The sequence below is a fragment of the Lissotriton vulgaris genome, chromosome 3_1 (genome assembly GCF_964263255.1).
Source record: "Lissotriton vulgaris chromosome 3_1, aLisVul1.2, whole genome shotgun sequence".
Lineage (NCBI taxonomy): Eukaryota > Metazoa > Chordata > Amphibia > Caudata > Salamandridae > Lissotriton > Lissotriton vulgaris.
This window is the reverse complement of record NC_141689.1, coordinates 2,018,425,401-2,018,441,669: the sequence shown is the minus strand read 5'-3', so window position 1 is coordinate 2,018,441,669 and position 16,269 is coordinate 2,018,425,401. Positions and strand designations below refer to the sequence as shown.

The window sequence follows — 16,269 nt, the reverse complement described above, 5'->3', positions numbered from 1 at the left end:
CGTGCTGACATTAGGAGCGGCCTACACAAGCGCGAGGAGGAGCGGTGACGAGCGGGTGCTTGCAGCAGAGAGCGGGAGGAGAGTGGAGGTAAGGCAAGGGCACGTTTGCAGATGACACCGACTGACTGTGAGGATTCTGGCCGACGAGGTCGGAGTCAGAAAACACCTGTGTACCTTGTGACGGCTGTCGGAGTCTGTATGAACTGTGCAACCTGAGAGATATCCCTGCCATCGCCGAAAAATACAAAAGCAAACGTGAGCGACATGAGACCATTACAAGTGAGCAAAATACAAGAGGTAGCAAAAGATGCATTACAAAAGTGACAATCGTGAGACAGTATGAGGAGCAGGTGCTTGCAGCAGAGAGCGGGAGGAGCGTGGAGGTAAGGCAAGGGCACATTTGCAGAGGACACCGACTGACTGTGAGGATTCTGGACAACGAGGTCTGAGTCAGAAATAACCCGTCTACCTTGTGACGGCTGTCGGAGTCTGTATGAACTGCAACCTGAGAGATATCCCTGCCATCAGAGCATGTAAGATTTGAGTAACACAAGGGATGGCTCTTCTATCTTAGGAAGGCTCAGGGGGACCCACGGACAACGTCAGGGCGGGCGGGGGCCCTGAAGCCTGATTCCTCCCGGACAACGTCGGTACGGGCTGCTAGTAATAGTCAAATGTGATGCCCTGAAAACTGACTGCTGACAAGAATGGCATGACACCACTCGTACTACTGGACTTACTGGCAGCCTCTGACACAGTACGCCTCTACATGCTTCTACTCAGACTGCAACAATTTGCCATACACAATAATGCCCTAACAGATTACCTCCTACCTCCAAGACAGAAGAAAAATGGTAATCCTGTAAACATTTACATATCACACACACACACTGCACCTCTCCTCTCCTATTCAATATCAACCTAACTGCCTTGCCTGATTGTATTAAATCCATGAAGAGGACATGCTACAAATATGCAGACAACACACAATCAACTAAAATCTAGACTACCGGAATGACATCCACACCTCAAGACTTGATGAATCCCTCTTCATCACAGAAATATGGATGGTGAAAAATGACCTAAAAACTCAATATGACTAAAACAGAAATCATGACCTGCGAGCAGTGACACAAACACCAACCACATGTCCCAAAGAACTTAATGCCCCACTGGTTACGTCAAGAGAAGAGAGGAAACTCCGGATAACCATAGACCTGTCCAGGATTTCACATGTCAATATGAGTCGCTAAGAACGCCTTCTCCATAATAAAACCACCAAGATATATCTTCTGTTCCCCTGATACCATCAAAAAACTACAAGCTATCTCCACCCTTTCTGATGGTCAAGATCAAAAGATAGCAACAGCCTATAAATATCGAGGGCCCCCCCCTCGATATATATATATATATATATATATATATATACACTACACAAACTATTACAAATACAGAATTCTGCTGCAAGACTTCTCCTCCATGTACACCACCGGGATAATGAGGCCATCCGCATTCGCTGGCTACTTACTACAAGAAGAGCAATGATCACGGTACTCGGCATGGTTCACAGTACCTCTCATGGAAAACGTCCAATATACTGTAAGCTGACGTTTTAATAATATTCATACTGTGCTCAAGACTAGCACCTCAAATCGAAAAAAAAAATGTAGGGGGGGGGGGATAATTTAAAAGTGGATGGGAACTGCTTATACAACAGATGAAAAACTGGCTATTTGCAAGATTATCCCTCAAGACACTGGTAAAGGCACTGCCCAGACTTCTATTTACTGTAACCATATGGATGGCTGAAAGCAATCTACACTGGGAGACAATGTGATGCAAATACAGAAATCTCATCGGAACCCCAGGCATTATGTCTTCTCCCCCAACTTTCCGAAATCCACTCCCAGGAAATGGTTTTCAGATGGGTAGAATATGTTAAACTTAAGCCTCTGAAGAAGTGATCAAGACCTGGGTTGAAAATAAATGTTATATTAGTTTTCCCAAAAAGGGAAGTTATGGGGCAAGTTTTAGAGAGGGTAGTTGAAAAAAATGTTTGGAGATCAATGTATTTTACTGTTGTCAGGCAGAAATTTCCTGTGCTTGGATTGAGAAAAACATTTGTGTTTGAGCTGTATAGATGTCTATCAATAGTCTTTGAACTGTTTCCACAAAAGGAATTAGCAGCGTTATGCAATGGTTTATGGAGAGGATTAGCAATCAGTTGTGAACTTTACTGTGTGCTATAGTTCTCGGTTTGTGTGTTTCATTTAATAATGTGTGACCTTTTTGTCTGTGAATCCAGGCCACAAAGGGGCTTTTGCTTTTAGCAATGTTTATCTTTTTCCAGGCATCTTGTCTGTCCTTTGTTTCGATTCAAGATTCTATGAGTACTAAGAAACAAGATCTCTGACAAGCATTTTCTGCTTTAATGGAAGCAATAGAGTCCAGTGGCTCAAATGCTATACCACAAAACACATACAGACACCATGCCTGGAAACCCTGTTTTTCATTAAAAAGGGCTTTATACATGCAGAATAAGGAAAGATTGCGCCATCGAGAGAGAATCCAGTGCAGATGGGAAATGAGCTTATGAGAGGTCACATCAAAGACATTAAATGTACCCTTAATGATTTAGATTTTTTGGCCCAGTCAAAGTAAAGAGAAAGAGGCAACACTGTGAAGGGGATGATCTAGTACTCAGTGAAGTGGGTGAGAGGTTAGTCCACATGGAGGTAAAATTCATGTGCCCCTATTAGCTCCAACGTACTACTTGTGTTTTATAAGTTGTTAGAGTGCAGCGTTGTGTGAAGCCAACGAGACTGCAGGTGTATTTTTTCAAAATGCTGTAATGGGAATGGATTTCAGACTCACGTGGAACTTGAATAATTCGTCAAATGCTGGATTGGAGGCAAACTGTAATCTATGTGGGAGCTGTGTGTGTATGAAGAGGAGAAATTGAGCATTATTCAATGACGTTTAAATGAGGCATGAATAATGAGTGCCAATGAGGCAGTGATTGCAGGTTTATTGTCAGTGCTTGCAAGGCTCTGTCCATGTGAAAGGTGTTTTAGTCATCAAGCAGTAGAATGTCAATGGGAAATACTGAAGTATGGGAAAATCAGGTTTCAGTTATAAGAAAAAGAGTCTATTGGTTAAAAATAGATGTCATGTTTGAGAGCAATGTGTAAGTTTGAGAGCATAATTAAAGTATGCAGTCAACATTGAAGGCTTTGAGGTTTGAAGTAGTTACCTGAGGGAGTGAACTAACTGGGGAGTAAGAATTTGAATAACATTTTAGGGTGATGTACAAGAATCAATCAGTTTTGGTTTGGAAGGATTAGGTTTTAACTTAAAGGAGTGACAAATGAGAATGTAGTTTAGCATATAATTTTGTAATTTGTAATTTGCATTTATATAGCGCATTATCACCAACGGTCTCTAAGCGCTAAGGCATATGGTGCTAAATAAGAGGCAAAACATAGTAGGTCAAATAAGATACCGTCATCGGGAACTACAAACTATCTGATGACGTACCAAAAGAAGCACATAAATGGATCCTACAACCGGTTTGAAATATAAGCACTGCAGAAAACGTGGCCATGAATAGAAAGCACACATAAAGGATAAGCATGATCAATATGCATTACCTTTCCTGTGTTGTTTGCAAGTGCATATTAACCCTTAACTGCTGCCGACGGCCAACGGTCGTCACGAGCACCACCTCCCCAGTGCTGCGCACGACCGTTGGCCGTCGGGCCAGCATTCGTTCTTCGAACGTTCGGCACTGGGCGCTGAACGTTCTAAGCTCTAATGAGGTTATAAGAAAAGTAACAGAGGATTTAATGTTATTTATTTTTCTGAAACAGAGGACATGCCAGCAATGCCCCACTTTTAGTGATCTGTGCCATTCTGGACGTTTACTTCATTGCATCCCTCTCTAACCCTTATCAGATCTTCGAAAACACATCATGGCCCACAACCATAATTTGCTCTCAAGCAAGAAAGTGGAAATTTCAGTCAGGTTTTACCAGAAGAGCGAGATGAAGATTGGGTGCCTGTTTCGCCCCTCTTACACACAACCTGGTAGTCCCAATGACAAATGCACAAGTATGAGCCGTATGCTGAAAACATTGAGGACCTTGTCTTCAGAAAAAATACAATCATACTAGGCAAACCCTGGTTAAATGAAGAGTTGTTAGAATCCAAGAAAGAAATCTGATATTTGGAAAAGAAGTGGCTAAATAACCAATCTCCCGGGGAACTTAGAAGAGTCTTTAAAAAGGCCAAAAAAGGCAAATGTATGACCTCCCAGAATTCTGCAATACCACTCGTCAGGTTGATAAAAGGGAACTACACAAGGTTTAAAATGGGCCTGTTTAATTAATGAAGCGGGTCCCGATTATCAAAAAGGAGAACAAGCCTAATTTCACCCATGGAACAGAAATGCAATAAACTTGTGTAAACCTGTAAATTTATATTTTTCTAAGTACCTCTCTTCTCCATTTCAAGGAGTTGAATTTAGCCATGCCTATTGTTTCTTTGAGTACTTCGACCATACCATTGGCCTCTGGATGGTAAATGGCACATTTGTTCTGCTGTAGGACTCTTTTACTCAAGAATTCTTCCATTTCCTTAGAAACTAGTTACACCCCATTGTCAGTCAGAATTGTTTCTGGAGCCCCTTCCCTAGTCATACGTTAATCTAGAAGCATGGTAACATGTGTGGTTTCAATTGCGCTCATAAAACAGACTTCTGGCCATCGTGAGCAAGTGTCTAGAACCACAATCACGTACACTTGCTGTCCATCACCAGGAACTGGCCCCAGAATATCTAGTGCAATATTCTTCCAGGCACCCGTAGGGCATTCTCTATCAATCATAGGTTACCCTCTTGAGCTCTTGGACTCATCACTCCTGGTACATGGAAGACGGTCATGTATGACCCTTTCAACGTGTTTATCCATTTCCGGTCACCAATACGAAGACCATAACCTCTCCTTGGTTTTGGTTACAGCCTGGTGAGTCTCAAGAGCTACATTTATTAATCCCACTCTGAGACTACACAGGGACACCAACCTTGTGCCTCAAAACAAGAGGTTCTTAGAGACAGTCAGCTCGTTCCTAACACCCGAAAAAGGTTTTCAGACCTCAGGATCTTGTTTTCTATTATGCCAGCCTTTCAGATCTGCATTAATTTCTTACCGCCATCTCTGTTCAGAAATGATCTCACATTCCAAGAGGCACACAAATTCAGTTTCATCCCCCAACAGATCATTATCCATTATTGCAGAGTCCCCTTTGGGAAGAAGCCTTGAAAAGTTGTCTGATACTCCCTTCTCCACTCCTGAAAAATACTTTATAGTGAAACTGTACTCCTGTAGGGCAATAACCCATTTCGTAATCCTCACAGAAACCAAGTCCAATCCCTTTTTATTGAAAATTTCAACAAGGCATATGATCCGTTCTAAATTCAAAATTAGCACCCCCAAAAATGTCTTTAACTTCTTGGCTGCTTAATAGACAGCAAGGCCTTCCCTTTCCACCACAGAGTATCTGGATTCCGCATCCCTTAATGGTACTCATGCTATCTGGACCTTCCTGCTGTAGGACAGCACCTAGGCCTTTTACACTGGCATCCGTGGTTATGACTGGTTTCTTTTTTAGGTCACAATTCTACAAATTGGGAGCAGCAACAAGTTTCTCCTTAAACATAAGGAACTTATTCTTACAGACACAATCCCAATCTTCCTCAAAAGACTGCTCATGTTTATACTAAGTTCAGCAAAGTTCCTGACAAACTTGCTCTAGTATTCCACCATTCCCAAAAACATCAACTCCTCTTTGGATGAAGGAGAACTCGTGCTTTAAATAGTGTGAACTAGATCGTGTTTTGGTTTGATACAGACATTAGTAATTTTATGCCCTAGGTAATTGATGGTATCAGTGCAAAACTTGCACTTCTCCACCTTCATTGTGAGGTTACAGTCACTCAACTTCCCCAAAACCTCCCCCAGGCGAATGTTGTGTTCTGCATCACCTCTTCCAAAGGCTAAGATTTCATCTTGCTAGATGCATGCCCCATTTATACCTTTTAAAACCCTCTCCAGGACACTCTGGAAGACCGATGGTGTGGACACCAATACACAGGGAAGCCTAATAAACCTATATGTGCCAAACGGTGTAATAAATACTGTATAGTCCCTAGAGTATTCCTCCAACTTGGCTTGATGATAGGCCAAGGTGAAGTCGATGGTACTAAACACACTTGCGCCTACCAGTAAAAGCAATAACTCCATAATCTTACGTAGGGAGTACCTATCCACAGTTACATTTTTGAGCTATCTTAAAGCCATACATAAACGTAAGTTTCCATTAGGTATTCTGGCTGCTACAATGGAAGCCAGTCATTCAGTACTCTCCACCTACTCTATAATCCCACTGTCTTTTTGCTTCGCAATTTCATCCCACATCTCTTCTCTGAGGGCAATGGGAACGTTCCTGACCTTACAGAAAACAAGTTGCATATTCTGTATCAGTCTTACTTTGTGGTTCTAATTTCTTAAGCATCCAAGTTACTCTCTGAACAATTTTGGAAAATCATCCTTTAACGCATCCAAAAATTCAGTCTCATTGCATGTCCCTACACTACACATCTTAAACCTCTCCTTCAATAGGGTTGTGGGGATGTTAGAAATGGGGTTTCGAAGATGGCGACGGAGTAGGATGTTCCACCAGGTCCCTCCGGCGCCACAACACTCAAAGCATTGCCTGGCGCCCTCTCGGGCTTTTACTCACCGCTGGGTCGACGGAGGGAGCTCAGCGCTGCGGCGTGGATTCGATTGGTACCCTTCCGGTGTCTTCCAGAGCGAGGAGATAGCGACTGCGGCCTACTTGCTGGTCTTCTGGCGTGGCAGCCCCAACACGTGGAGAGCGGCGAAGAGGCCATTGTACCGCCCTTGACACGTGAGACTTCGACACATGGTCCGGCGGTGAGGTTGCTTCCCCTGTACATCGAGAGGCTGGTGAGCCGAGCTGGTGCCGTGACTCCCGCAGCTGAGGCGCCCTGCTCGCGGCTCAGCCTTGCGGCCGGGAGCGAGGGAGCGAGCGGACAGAGCAACCCGAGGCCGGGGATGTGAGGCCTGGTCGGCGTGGAGATTGCCGGGCCGGGCGTTGCTGGGCCCCCCCACAGAGTTCAACCGCTGACACTTTTACTGCAGCGGACGGGTGGGGCGTTTGCCTGAAGCCCCCTGGAGCACTGCCGCCTCGATCTGCTCACGGAAAACTGTGACCTGCCTGGAGCGGACCTCCGTGTACGGCTTGGGCCGTGTGCTGCCTTGAGGTCTCTCTTGCTGGGGTGATAGCAGGCATCTTAACTTGGCTCGCTTCGGCGGCCGTACAGGATCTACCCCCCACCTGCTCCAACTGGCCCCTCCGTGGGTGTACTGAGGCTGCGGCTCCGGCTCCGAAGCACCGCTCGCGTGAGGGAGTTACGTGGCTCTACTGGGACCTGTCCGCCCCTTGGGCCGTCTTTGTCGGTGCCTCTTTGCCGCGGACACTCAGGACATGTTTGTGGACTAAGGCCTTCTGGATGGGTGGCGTGCCCTTCATCCTCCGGCTAGGGATTACACCTTATTTTCCCATGTCCATCACTCTTATTCTTGGTTAGACCATATCTTTGTGAGTCAATCCCTGCGCGGCGATCTTCGGGAGGGCAGCATATTTCCCCTATCGGTATCGGACCACAGTCTCCTGGCGCTCTGTCTGACATGGTCCCCAGGAACGACGGTCCACCGCAAATGGTATTTCCCACCATCATTAACCCGGGACGATACATACTGTAAAGAACTGCGTAAGGCCGTTGGTGAATTTTTTGACCTCAATCTTAGGGAGATACCTCTATCTTTACCTTATGGGACGCCTTCAAGGCAACCATACGTGGCAAGTGCATCGCCCTCAACTCCGCCCTTAACAAGTTACGACGAGCAGAAAGGGACGAACTAGAACGTGAACTCTCAACTCTTGAACGGGCGCATAAACAGAACCCCTCTAGGGTAACATTGCGCCCCCTGGCGGCTGTCAGGAGCAAACTTAGAGCCCACTACAATAATCGGGAGGAGTTTACTTTGAGGCTAAGGCACCTTTCCTACTCCCAGGGGAACAAAGTCGGGAAACATCTGCCCCGCCAACTCAGGGACAAGAGGGAGAAGGATTACATAGGAGGTATTTAGGACCAGAAGGGCGCTATGACACACCAAGATGGGGCTAAGGCGGACCTCTTTGGGGACTTCTATGTACTCGGGGGAGGCTTTGTCCTCCGAAGATCAGGAGGATTACCTGAGGGCGCACCCGCTGCCCCATGTCTCCGCGGAGTGGAACGATCTTCTCGTGGCCCCCGTAACGGATGAAGAGGTACGAGCGGCTACTAAGGCGCTGAAACCTCATAAGGCGCCAGGGCCGGATGGGTTCACAGTGCGATTCTACCCAACCTACGCCTCGGACATTAGTGGATTCTTGGTGCGGTTGTTCAATACCATGAGGGAGACGGGATTGACCTCAAGCTCCATGGCAGAGGCTGTCATTTCGGTCATCCCTAAATCGGGGAAGGACCCTACCGTATGCTCCTCCTATAGGCCCATTGCACTACTTAATGTGGACGCCAAACTGTACTCCTCCATTCTGGCACATAGACTCCAGGAGTTAATGCCGGCCCTTATACATCCGGATCAGTCCGGCTTCATTAAAGGCCGTCAAACACACGACAATACCAGAAGGGTGATCCACCTCATTGAGAAGGCCAACCGCTTTAAGATCCCGGCGGTCCTGGTAGGCCTCGATGCCGAGAAGGCCTTTGATCGAATGGATTGGAACTTCATGTTCCGGACCCTGTCGGCGTTTGGTTTTTCGGCTAAGTTTCTCACGATGTTAGAGGCGAACTACAGTAGCCCCCGCTCTAGAGTAGCAGTGAACGGTCACTGCTCTGCCTTCTTCCCACACTCCTGCGGCACTCGTCAGGGCTGTCCCCTCTAACCCCTGCTCTTCGCCCTGAGCATTGAGCCACTTGCGGTGGCGGTGAGGGAGAACCCAGACAATCGAGGCCTGCCCTTCACGCGGGAACAACATAAGATCTCTCTCTTTGCGGACGATGTTTTGCTGTCCCTGGCGGACCCTGCTCACTTCCTTCCCTATGTCCAGAACGTCCTATTGTGTTTCGAGAAAGTAGCGGGCTTTAAGGTCAACTACAATAAATCTTATATTCTTAACCTCACGCTCCCCTCGGCTGAAGTGGACCGCCTACGCCCACTGTCTCCCCTCCCGTGGTCCCTCACCTCCATAGTGTATTTAGGGGTCCACCTGACCCCCACTATTGGGAAACTGTTTGCCGCCAACTTTCCCCCACTCCTGACGAGGATTCAGAGTGACCTGGCCCGTTGGAAACCTATGTTTATCTCGTGGCTGGGACGGGTCCACGCGATTAAAATGTCCCTCTTACCTAAATTGCTGTACCTTTTCCAGGCCTTACCCATCGTCCTTGAGAGCGATTTCTTTAGTCGTCTCAAGTCCATGATGCTTCGTTTCATTTGGCAAGGAGGTCGGGCTCGATTCTCCTTCGTCACCCTCCGGCGCCCACAGAAGGAGGGGGGGGACCTCCCGGATATGCACTTATATTATAAGGCGGCATAGCTTTGGGTCCTAGTGGAGTGGTCCCAGCCCCTATCCGAGAAGCATTGGTTGCATATGAACCGGTCGGTGGCCGGGAGGACAATTTGGGACTTAGTGTGGAAGCCCAAAGGGGATAGACCCAAAAATGTGTACATCAGTACCCCCACGTGCACCACCCTGAAGGTTTGGGACTCTGTTTCCCATGATGAACGCTGGACGTCCTTCCCGTCCCCAAATACACTGATTCACTGTAACCCGGCTTTTCCTCCTGCAGAGCGGGAAGGTCCCTTTGATGCCGAGGGCTGCTTCGCCCTTACACATTTGTTCCATGGATTTGCCCCACTCACATTTGCCAATTGTATGCGGGACTACTCGGTCTCGCACCTAGAGCAATTCCACCACACCCAGCTACTCCACTGGGCCCTGTCGCCAGCGGTTAGAGATGCAGCCACCAGGCCACTCCTTTGCCCCACTCACATTTGCCAATTGTATGCGGGACTACTCGGTCTCGCACCTAGAGCAATTCCACCACACCCAGCTACTCCACTGGGCCCTGTCGCCAGCGGTTAGAGATGCAGCCACCAGGCCACTCCTTTTGAGGCATTCCTCGCTAAAACTTCCACCATGCGAGGTACCATCTCCTTTCTGTATGGCCTCCTTCTCTCTACTTCTATTTCTCCTAGACCGCGTTACATGGGCCTCTGGGAGGAACTCCTTGGTCGCACCATACCGGACGAGGAATGGTCCCACCTGTGGCATTACATTGCGAAACACAACCACTCGCTAGACCTTAGGGAGGCCCATCTTAAGACCATGATGGATTGGTACTTGTACCTAGCTAAATTACGGAGAATTTTTCCGAATTCCTCGGATAGATGCTGGAGAGACTGCAGACTGCTGGGTGACTTTCGCCATATCTGGTGGGATTGCCCGATCATCCGTCCCTACTGGGAGGAAATTTTGTACCACATCAGGGAGATTTTGGGCTATCCTATCAAGGACACATTGGACCATGTTCTTCTGGGCCTCCGAGATCCCGACCTTGAGCATCAGATGCGAGCTGACAAAAAGATTCTTTGGCTATGTACGGGGGCGGCCAAGCTGACATTAGCAGCAGCTTGGAAGAAAAAGGAGGCCCAGCGCTCTCTCTGTGGCATGCGAGGTTGTGGAAGCTATTGAGTATGGAATGGATGGCAGACATTTTTCGGGGCGATTTTAAGAACTTTTCCTTCCGGTGTGGCCCTCTGGTCCACTTCCTCTCCAGTGGCTTGCCTTCTGCGGTTTATCCGCCCTCATTACGGGCCCTTCACCTATTCCAGACCTGATTAACTTTGCCTGACTGACTGTGTGTGTGCGTGTAGGTTACCACCACTGGGGTGCGGGGTGGGAGCGGGGGGGGGGGGGGGAGCGGGGTGGTGGGTAGGGGTGTTGTGGGTTGGGTTTTGGCGACACCCGGAGCATAGTTTAGCAGGACGATGGAGGAGGCAGAATATGGATATCCTTGCTGACTAATCGGCGCTCTAGGAGGTACGCCAGCCCGGGATTGAAGCACTTCAAAGGCCTTGCTTTCCTGCTTCTAGCCTGGACTGCATTCCCAAACTTGTTGTATAGCATGAGGGCATCTTCCGTCCAGATGCACATGTTCACCGTGTTCACTGCCATCTGTGTGCCTGATATCGTACCCCCCTGCGAGGGAAGTTGAGTGAGATTGTCGCTTTTCTTTTTGTTTTTTTATCAAACTGTCAATAAAAACAACTTTTACAGAAGAAATGAGGTTTCTGGTTGGCTAGGGTATACGCCTAAGCCAGGCAGAACCTACCACTCTAATCAGGGTAAGGGAGTTACACTTCCCAGATAACCCCTGCTCAACCTCTTGGTAGAGCAGTCAGGCTTTTGTCAGAAGCAATGTGTAAAGCGTTTCGGCAACACACACACACACACCACTAACACACTAGGCACACCACAAAAAGAGACTCCACACATGGTTATATCAAAAATATCCTTTGTATTGTACATAAAAACACATTAGACCATAACTCACATTGTAGAATGAAAAGCACATTAGACCACATAACATAAATCACTGCGCCACTAGGCTCTTGCCATAAAGAAGGCATGTAGAGAGACATCACAATGCACTAAAGTAAATCATTGTAGGGGGCACACTTCATGAAAACATCACTTAGAACACTATCACAGTGCATATCCGACCCTCATAAGCTACATCATGGCATGACATGTAGCACTTACGTAAGGAGAGAAACATGTGAATCATCGGGTATCTTTCTTATCACCTTGGGCACCATGAAATTAATGACTAAGTCGTGCCAGAGCCCCTATCACAGGTTATGCAGTAAGTTTGTGGGCTCAGGTAACTTTCTCAACAGGAGCCTCCATCGAGGTCTCACCCTGCAATGCCCCTCAGAAAGACAAGTGCTCCCAAAGTAAGGAGGAAGTCACCCGGCATATGTTAGGGTTGTCGGCACCGCTCCAGTGCAATGCTATCTGTAAAAGGTAAATTGCAAAAAACACAGTTGATGGACAGAATGCAGAACAATGTCTTACATTCAACCCAGTACAAAGATCTGGGCCTAAATCCATCGTTTTTTTGCACTCCACACCACCCTAGGTCAGACACTGGCTATATGAAAATCAGCCTTGACCCTGTGCCTCATGGGAACAGTCCAGCCCGAACTACCAAGCCATGTCTTTCCTAGACCGGAATCAAGCATCCAAGGACCGGTTTCTGGCTATCAGCCTTCTTCAGCCTGGATAGCTTGACTCCAGTGATGTGGAGAGCCTGGGACTCACGTCTGAGCATGCCACCGCAGTGAGGTGCGGCCAAATCAGACCAGGAATGCCCCCACCACTCTGTGCATATTTGTAGGGCAGCAACCCGTTAAAGTGGTGCAGCTGCCACGCAGTGAATCTTAGCCCCTACTCACCAGTCACTGGGGGCAGAGCAGATCAGTTTGCAGCCGAGGCTGCGAAGGGGAACCTGTGCCAGTGCTCTTCCTCGACTCGTTTCTGTCAGAGGACAACACCTCCTTGGTGGCTGGCCAGGTGGGGCGAAGTCTCCGGTCCTCGGGATGGTGACTGCCCCGCCGGAGGCTCCACAGCTTTGGCAACTTCTTCCGGGTTGGAGCACTCACGCTCCTGGAGATGGACGGCACACAGAATGGTCAAGTAAGAAAATACCCACTTGCTAAAAGTGTAATTTCAAACACAGGATTTAAAAACCACCTTCACCAAAAGGTGTGTTAATAAATTCGGAGTTCAGAGAGTCTAAACATAATTTTCATATCTTGTCCCTATTGCAAGTTACACATGTAAAAATATTATAGTGCAACCCCAATGATAAGCCTATGGGACAGATAGCCTTTCAACAGTGAAAAACGAAATACACAGTATTTCACTATCAGGACATGTCACACACTAATAGAGATCCTACCTTTCACATACACTGCACCCTGGCAATGGGGGTACCTTGAGGTGCCTTACATGCAAGGAAAGAGAAAGTTTGGGCCTGACAAGTGGGTGCACTTGTCAGAACAACATGGCAGTTTATAACTGCACAAGCAGACACTGCAGTGGTAGGTCTGAGCTACATTTATAGGGCTACTCATGTCAGTGTCACAACCAGTGCTGAAAACCCACAAGTAGCATTAGATTTACAGGCCTTGGCACACACATTGCCCTTTAATAAAGACTTACCAGTAAATCAAATATGTCAATCATGGATAACCAATCATGGTCACAATTTATACAGAGAGCATGTGCACTTTAGAACTGGTCAGCAGTGGAAAAGTGCCCAGAATCCTATAGCCAATAAAAACAGGGTCAGAAAAATAGGGGGCAAAATATTAGGGGATAAACCGGTCAAAACGGCCAGGTGATCACTGTTGGGGTCCAACATAAGCCCCAAATCACCTTGATGCAACCAAAATGATGATGCGGTCACCCTTGTTGGAAACATATTTTTCCAGATAACAATTGTTTCTTATATTCAATTAACCCAATAAAATACACTTGCAACGTTATGCGTTCCCTACCATACACACAGGGTAATATGTCTGGTTTGATTAAGGTGACCTTGTCCTGGAGTTAACTATTGAAAAATTTGGTAAATTATGGTGATTTTAACACCAGAATCAAATAAAACATGAGTGGCCTCTCCCACCAGTAATATAGTATCAAGTGGGTTGGACTTGTTTTTGCTTTCATCAGCAACTTGCAATACAATTTGCCCACACTGAAAACCATCCGTGTCAGGGCTATCACTCTCCTGATCATCCTTCACCCCAACTTTCCTGACTTTCGGTTTGTCCTTACTCCTGCAAACTAAAGCACAATGCCCCTTCTTTTTGGGTTTTAAGGCTTGGCATTTTGGCCAGGTGATCAGTCTTGCTGCATCTCTAACATTTGCGTACAGTTGTTTTACTCTTGTTCGCTTCATTCTCTCCTTTCACTTGTAGTTTCTTAATTTCTTCCATCACTACATGCACCTGAAGTTCTTTCTCTTTCTTAATGATCACCACACATTGCATGGAGTGTTCAATCCTCTTAGCCACTAGCAAAACTTCATCATGAATAGCCACAGTTCTCTCTCATCTTTTCCATATTACATACAAACATGAACTGGTAATATATTTGTTCAACTAAACCAGCAAACTTGCACGAAGATGCGAGGTTCCCTAAATCTGTGACATAACCTTCAACAGACTCTTCCGCCCTTTGTATTCTCTTGGCAAAATCGTTTCTCTCTAAGACGGTGCTAATTTTTGGCAGGAAATGTTGTCAAGTTTAACACATGCCTCATATTCATTCCGATCTTCAGCTTCCAGTATAGGCTGGTCTGGAAGATGATCAAAAATGTCCTGTCCCTCAGAACCCAGACAGCAAAGAAGTAAGGAAGTCGTCCTCGCCACACATTGGACCTAATTTTTTTTTTGTTTTATGTTTTATTTTGTTTAACACGGCACACAGAGTTCCACAGTCTTTATACAGAACCTTTACATCCACTCTATTACAAGTAATTGCATGTATATGTCAGCACATCGGACCTAATTAGGATGTTGGTTGGGCACTGTAGCGGAAAGAGACCGGCCAACAAGGAGTCAGCGGTCCCGCTTACATGATTATGATGCAACCGCCTTTTTGGCAGTCAGAAAGTGTATATTTTCTATTGCGGCTTGTGCTGCGGGTTTTAATATACCTATCAAATACCTTTCTCAATTAGTGTGCCTGGACTAGATAGAAAGAAAAGTGGGACTGTTATATTCTGCATGCTTGACAAAGTAAAACAGCACCTCTATTGAAACTGTGAATAAAGGTGTTGCCCACAGAAAACAATAAAAACACCCCAGAATAATGTACAAAGGTAAATGTCAACTTGAATCTCGGTGTGCAGGGCTCAAAAAATCCTCTCGCCCTCTTCCATTTGCAAGCCAGATTTAATTAGGGCAAGCTATTTTTAGGTCCTACTCACCCTTTCAGGTGAGTTGGAACACAAACTGACTTTTTGACCTTTCTCTGAAAGCAGAGCAAATGTGACAAGATAGCAAGATTTAAAGGCATCTTTATTGCTCACAAAGTGAATGAGCAATAAAAATGTCACATTTACTCACAGAGGTCAAGTGCATTACAGATAGGTCGAGTAGATTTTTTAAGTTACTAGTAACAATTTTTAGATTTTTCGAGCCCTGGTGTGGTCGGAGAGTTGCACTCTGAAGTTGATCACTGCTGCTCAGAGGAATGTTGGGACATATATTTTCAAGTAAACAATAGCTATGTCAACAGCGCACTGCAGAAGCGTGTGCGTCACTGCAGAGATGCAATGTAGGACACGCCAAGGAGTCAGACTAAGGAATGAAAAGATGAGCGTGGCACCGCAACTGAATAAGATAGAACAAGAAAGCGTATCACTGAATATGTAAATTTCTGGATAAACCAAACACTTCAGTGTGCGAGTCACTATGATTTAAGAGCAATTACAGGACACGCCAGGAGCATCAGTGTGTGTGTCACGGCGTTTAACCCCTTCGATGCGGATGACGAGCTCAGCTCGTCATCAGCCACGGGGGGCGTGTGCGGATGACGAGCTGAGCTCGTCATCTAACGCGGCTTTTAGAAAAAAGCCACGTAGCGCAAAAATAACCGCCGCAGCGATGCGGTTAAAGCAATGCAAGACGCGTCAGGAGCTTCAGTGTGCATGTTACTGTAATTACAACTTTTCAGGACACACCAGGAGCATCAGCCTGCATGTCACTGATACAAATGCAGGACAAGCCCGGAGCATCAGTATATGTGTCACTGAGATAGAAAATGCAGGGCATGCATTATCTCTACCTGAACAGGACATAATCAGTGTGCAGACTGAGTCCAAAGGCCATACATAGCAGTCCGACCAGTGTCTGCCAAAACCCCAGAGCACTCCCTCGTGTGTTGAGATCTTTCTGTGTTTATACTGCAGACTAAGCCAGCGTGTTGCCCTAATAAAGAACTCTACCAGAATACATTAAGGTTGTTCAAAACAGCTGTAGTTTATTCAAAGGGAAGAACTCATTAATCACACCAAGATCCTGAGAGGAACTGTCACAGTTCCAA

At 46.5% G+C, this 16,269-nt stretch overlaps 1 protein-coding gene across 3 annotated transcripts in view; it reads right to left on the bottom strand.

The window, feature by feature from the left end:
- Positions 1-16,269, bottom strand: part of SNX25 (sorting nexin 25) — a 1,510,914-nt gene that overhangs the window by 1,476,650 nt on the left and 17,995 nt on the right. The window lies entirely within an intron of this gene.